This window comes from Procambarus clarkii, chromosome 13 (assembly GCF_040958095.1).
Source record: "Procambarus clarkii isolate CNS0578487 chromosome 13, FALCON_Pclarkii_2.0, whole genome shotgun sequence".
In the NCBI taxonomy this organism is placed as follows: Eukaryota; Metazoa; Arthropoda; class Malacostraca; order Decapoda; family Cambaridae; genus Procambarus; species Procambarus clarkii.
This window is the reverse complement of record NC_091162.1, coordinates 36,333,991-36,341,023: the sequence shown is the minus strand read 5'-3', so window position 1 is coordinate 36,341,023 and position 7,033 is coordinate 36,333,991.

The window sequence follows — 7,033 nt, the reverse complement described above, 5'->3', positions numbered from 1 at the left end:
TTGTTCCTGTCAAAGGCACTAGCTGTAAAGCCGGAATCCTATTATATGACAGCTATATCAGAGAAAACACTGTATATTGCATAAGATAAGGACCATGGCTTACTTACCTGTATTTAGAGGCTCTTTCTCGTGCTAACCGGTTCGTCCTATATCTACCTAACATTAAGTGGCCAGAAATTATTAGATAAACGGGTTTTGGTAAGACACTTCCCTTGTTTATGTTGACAGCACGTTGATAATGGTAGAGCACTAATTTCACCTCCATAACACTTTGTCTAAGAGAATTATAGGAGTTGAATTTGCTCCCCAGCGCCTCTGGTCTTAACAATGGCTGACTTCCCTCACCACTGACGCTCCTGGCTCACTTTGTCCAGATGTCAATATGTGGTAGATGGGTCACATTTACTTTATTTTGATACTGATAATTAAGTTAACTCCAAATGTTTTTATGATATTAAAAGTCCAAAGACTAATATATTTATGAATAATTCCCAACAGAACAGCTGGTGAATTTATAGTATTATGTGGCAATGATATCTCGTTTTCTATTGATGGAAAATTTCCCTACAAGCTACATTTTCTATGGTTAACTTGTGTATACTTCAGCAGGAATATTATCTGCATATTGCATTGAATATTATTAAATGGTGTCGGGTTTTCCGACATAATTCTCTGGGGGGCTGCTCACAGGTCGCAGTCCTATTTAAAATAGACAAACACCGATACTCCTCCTCCAGATTATCAGATTAATTTGATGTTAGTAGTTAGTAATCACACATTTGTGCGTCTGTTCGTACAGGACGGATGTCTTGTACTCGAGTTGCAGGGGTTTGAAATGTAAGGCGATTTCATTTCCTTGTTAACTCTTGAGAGGCTAAAATTATAGCCTAATTACATATTAACTCAGAGGACTGAATGTGATCAAGTACTACAGTCAAGTATGATTCAGGGACTTCAGTGAGATCAGTGACATTAGATATAACTTGAAGCTTAAGCAGGTAACTGGTCACTGATATATAAATACTGAGGCCCATGGAATTCATCAAGATTAAATAATAAATATATCAAAATCAGTCGTCAGATTTATTGGGGTTTAATTTAGTTAATTCAGAGGATTGAATAGTCCATCATTAAAGTCAAGTATGGTTCTGAGACTGCAGTGGGTTCAATGACATTGGTTGCAGTGACTTATAACTGTTTAGGCTACTATTCACTGATTTGCCACTGAGGCCTCATGAACTCATCTTCAACTTTATGTGATGATATTAACATTAACCTCTGTTGCTATAGTCAGCTGTAATCTCCTTAGTATAATGCTACTGGAGATATAATCAGCTGACAAATTTAGATTTCTATTGGTATTGTTTATCTGCAGGCATAGGCCTCCTCAGGCTTAATACTGGGCCTGAGAGTAATTTGCCTCTTGCAGAATTTAGCATGGTAATGCCCTGATATTTAGTAGGACTACCGATGAATCGATGGTAGTAGTCTGTACCTACAAGGATACCGAAGTCGGTGAGGTGATCAGACTTAATATTATCTGCCAATTTTATTCCTCTATTTCTCAGGAATTTGGCTGTTGCTCCTAGACTTTGTACTTGTACGTCTGCTGGTATTTTGTCCACCACAATGGCTTGTACTTGACAGACGTAGCTGCCTAAACGTACTGATGGTTGTACCACCTGGTAGACTTGAGGTCCTGTATCTGTTAGAAACCATGAGATATTGATTGTCGTCTGGGCTACAAGCCTTAATTGTAGTTCATCTGCCAACTTTTTACTGACATACGTTCTCTGCGACCCTTGGTCAAACAACCCACGGGTATGGACCTTGGCCCTCTTATTCTGGATGGTAATTTGTGCAGTAGGCAAAGTCGCATTACTTTTGGACTCTACCAATTGGACGCTGATTTTCTGTTGCACCTTACAAAACTGTACTGTGGTGGGAATGCTATCTTCCACCTTGGGTCTTGAATACGTTAATTTCGTATGTTTGCACAGTGCTGCATGGTGCCTACCTCTTCTACACCTGTTGCAGGTGTTGAATTGGGTATCACAATAGTCTATGTTGTGTGACTTGAGACACCTTGCACATCTCCCTAATTCCTGGAGTCGCTCCATACGAGTGTCTCTGTCTGGATAATTAGCACAACGGTATGTTGAATGTTTCTTTTTGCAGAACATACATGTCCCCCAGCCTACTGCACGTTTGGAAGTTACCGGTTTGGGTGAACTAGTAACAGTAGGCTTGGAGGATTCTGCTGCATTGTCAGATTTTCTCTGACTTGGTGTGAGAGCAAATGACTGATGTTTATTTGGGGTAGTTGTTTTACCCTTTAATTGATTATTATTTTCTATTTCTGAAGGCTCACAAGAGGCTTTAACTTCCTCACTTGCTCTTCGTTTGTCTATGATGGAACGCAAACCTTCAGTGATGCCCTTTACTGTTAGGATGGTGTTATGTTGATGTGCGTATAATTTATCTAGTATATCGCTAGACAATTTTCGTTGAAAGACTACTTTGGTCATCCACTCACTAGTGGTTATATCAACCTTAAGTCTCAATGATCTTAGTAATGACTCAAACTCCATGCTGAAGGATTGTAATGAATCAGCAGTCTGATCAGGTTGAGGTAAATCCAGCAATTGTAGTACTAAATGTATGACAGTTTTCTCATTGCCAGTAGTATCCATACTGGCTAGCTGGTTAATCCTTGTGGGGCTTGTACTTGGGCTGCTCATAATGCTGAACAAGTACCAATGGTAGCCTATGATAAAATTCTGCAATCACTAGACAATAATCCTACCCTTACTACAGGTTAGCAATTAAAATTAATACATTATATATATATATATACAATCATACACACTAATGATTTGAGTGATAAATCAGTGTCACTGGAAGTACGTTTAGGTTAGCTCCTCAATTATCACCCTACGATGGTATGACACTAATTAATCACTCAAAGGTGCAATGATTATAAGTAAATTATTATATATAGACAACTCAACTCCAGCTGTTAAAAATTACACCCAAAATAGGGCCTGTACCATTCATTAATGGTGCTAGGTTGTTCAATATAGTACAACTAGACTATGGTAATAAATGGGACTAGGATGAACAATAAATAGTTCAATTAGTCAATGGCAATAGGCGACTAGGTTATTAAACACTGGTCAATGTATATCCTACCCTGTTGTGGGTTGGCAATTAGTTAATATTGTATTGAGAACACTAGTTCAATATATATTTATAATTCTCTAAGAGAAATAATATACACAATTATTGATGATACCCTCTTCATTAGCCTCTAGAAACTTCTAATATTATCAAGAAGTATTAAATATTATTTGTGACCTCGCGAAATTCACGAAATTTGTGACACCACAAAATTCGTGAATAATCTTGCGAGGACACAGCCACTAATTTGGCTGGCTTTAAAATAAGGGCTGTCACTTCACGGAATAACACTCCACCAATTGGTAGTTGACCATGAAACCGCTGATGAGGCTGGACTGGGCTGAGGGGCTCGTGAGCTCACTCGAGGCTATGTGGGATGTATTGTTATTGTATAAATAGCACTAGTACCAGTGTATTTTAATAAATCCACTGATTAACTCTGATTCATCCGGTACAAAGATGACCAAATAGTCTATCATCTGGTTCGAAGGACCATATAATGTGGGAAATGACCTGTGAGATTTATATTGATTTAATTTATATGAATTTATATAGAATTTATATTTACGTTAATTTATATATTTCGATAGCAATTTGTATGATGTTTAGCGGACTGTATTTCGGCAAATATTCTCACAAATCGATCCTTACACATTCGGGGTGGTTTATATTAAATTTTTATATTTATATAAGCAGCCAATCAAACTACAGTATTAAACAACATATATTAGTTAAACAAATTGAGGAGGTGCCTTATCTTATTGTATGGTAGGCTTAGTCCAGCAGGTATAACTAGTATGTAGACACCAAATTATCCTCATGAGAGGCTAGCTTCCAGCACCCCAAGTAACTGATGTACCAAGATTTTCTTGCTTCCCCTTCTTGTTCCTGTCAAAGGCACTAGCTGTACAGCCAGAATCCTAATATATGACAGCTATATCAGAGAAAACACTGTATATTATATATAAGATAAGGACCAAGGTTTAATTACCTGCATTTAGAGGCTCTTTCTCGTGCTAACCGGTTCGCTCTATATCTACCTAACATTAACTGACCAGAAATGATTAGATAAACGGGTTTCGGTAAGACACTTCCCTTGTTTATGTGGACAGCATGTTGATGATGGTAGAGCACTAATTTGATCTCCATAATATTTCGTCCAAGAGAATTATAGGAGCTGAATTTGCTCCCCAGCGCCTCTGGTCTTAACAATGGCTGATCTCCCTCACCACTGACGCTCCTGGCTCACTTTGTCCAGATGTCAATATGTGGTAGATGGGTCACATTTACTTTATTTTGATACTGATAATTAAGTTAACTCAAATGAGATGTTTTTATGATATTAAAAGCCCAAAGACTAATGTATTTAAGAATAATTCTCAACAGAATAGCTGGTGAATTTAATGTGCTATGTAGCAATGATATCCCGTTTTCTATTGATGGAAAATTCCCCTACAAGCTACATTTTCTATGGGTTAACTTGTGTATACTTCAGCAGCAATATTATCTGCATATTGCATTGAATATTATTAAATGGTGTCGGGTTTTCTGACAAGGTCATATATTATACAATCTCCAGGACTGAACGCTGTTTGCTCCAGATAATTACCTTCTACTTTACAGTCTTTAAGATAGGATACCTTATGAAGCATATACCTAGAACACATCTTGTCAGTTATTAAACGTTAGTTTGTTGATGTATAGGTTATATACAGTATAGAGAAAGAGGGAGAGAGAGAGAGAGTTGTCATTTACCCATTTTCCAAGCTAATAAAAATCCTATTGAGCAGTCATTCTCAATCTATTACCTCCAGAAATAGTAAACACTAACATCCATAGTTTTTTGTTAAAAGTGGAAAGATAAACACAGTAACTATATTAAATATAACACAGTATATATTAACTAGTTGTACCCGGCCACGTGTTACTGTGGCTCAGCAACGCCTTTGTTCTTCCCACCATCCCCCCCACTCCACCGTCCCCTCGTCCTCCTAACCATTCCCAACTCCACCATCCCCTTGTCCTCCCCAACATCTCTCTCTCCCCTGTCCCCTCATCCTCCCTACTATTCCCCACTCCCCCATCCCCTCACCCTCCTCGCAATCCTCCACTCCGCTGTTTCCTTATCCTCCCCACAATTCTCCATTCCCATGTCCCCTCGTCCCCACCTTCCCCAACTCCCCCATTCCCTTGTCCTCCCCCACCATTACCCCCTCCCCTGTCCCTTCCCCCTCCTCCTTACTATCCCCCACTCCCATCCCTTTATCCTATCTTGAGATGATTTTGGGGCTTTAGTGTCCCCGCGACCCAGTCCTCGACCAGGCCTCCACCCCCAGGAAGCAGTTCGTGACAGCTGACTAACACCCAGGTACATATTTTACTGCTAGGTAACAGGGGCATAGGGTGAAAGAAACTTTGCCCATTGTTTCTCGCCGGCGCCCAGGATCGAACCCGGGACCACAGGATCACAAGTTCAGCGTGCTGTCCGCTCGGCCGACCGTCCTCCCCACCATTCCCCACTCCCTCATCTGATGCATTTCCAAATGATCTGATGTTCCCGTCAGAAAATTGGAAGTTCAAATGATCTAATGTTGCCATTACTGAACTATAAGAAAAACAGTTAAAAAACGAAATAAAAACAATGAAAAAATTAAAAAATTAAGTCACTCATGTATGTGAGTTTTATAAACTCTTCAACTCATGAAATATATATATTTCATGAAATGAACGATATAGTAAACAAGACAGCTCAATTCCAACACAATTTCAATCAAAATAGTTAAATCAAAATGAAAATAAATAGAAATCTATGAAAATTAATTTTATCAATGTAATCGGAAACACTAAATGGAATCGTAAGATATTTAGTTTAACGTGTGTTGCTCTTACATGCAACAGATGACGGAGTTTTTAAAAAAAAGCATGTTTTTACCCATCACAAGTGAGACATCTATACTTATATTCATGAAATGAACAGAATGGTAAACAACACAGCTAAATTCCAATGCAATGTCATACAAAATAATTTAATCAAAATGAAAATAAAGAGAAATCTTTGAAAATTTAATTTGTCAATGAATCGAAAACAGTGAAATGGAATCATAACATACTTAGTATAGTGTGTGTTGCTCTTACGTGCAACAGATGGTGCTGTTTCCTAAAAATTAATTGTTTTTACCTGTCACAGGTGTTGCATCTATACTTATACTTACAAAATGAAGGGTATGGTACACAGCACAGCTCAATTCCAACGCAATGTCACACAAAATAATTAAATCAAGATGAAAATAAATCAAAATCTATGAAAATTATATATATTAATGCAATCGGAAACATTGAAATGGAATCGTAAGATATTTAATATAGCGTGTGTTGCTATTATGTGCAACAGATGGCGCTGTTTTTCAAAAAAAGCATGTTTTTACCAGTCACAGGTGTGGCATCTATATAGTAGGTATATAAAAACATATGCGTATTTGATTGGAACATTGTCAAAATTTCAAAGCAATTGGTGAAGACCTTTCAGAGCTTACAGCATGTGTTGCTCTTACATCCAACAGATGGCACTTTTTAAACAAAATAGCATGCTTTTTCCTGTCATAAGTGAGGCATGTATATAGTAGGTATATAAAAACACATGCCTATTCCTTTGCTCGTGCGAAGGTTACTGTTTTTTGTTTTGTTTCGCCCCTGTTTCCATGGCGCGGACTAAAATCACTTTGACGTTATAAGGTTTTAAACCCTGCATATTTTGAATAATTGGGAGGTAAGTACTTTCCCACTCTGCATCTTCACACCGACCTGACATACCAGCACCCCACTGGAGAACAACTTTCTTAACCTCCTCCGCATC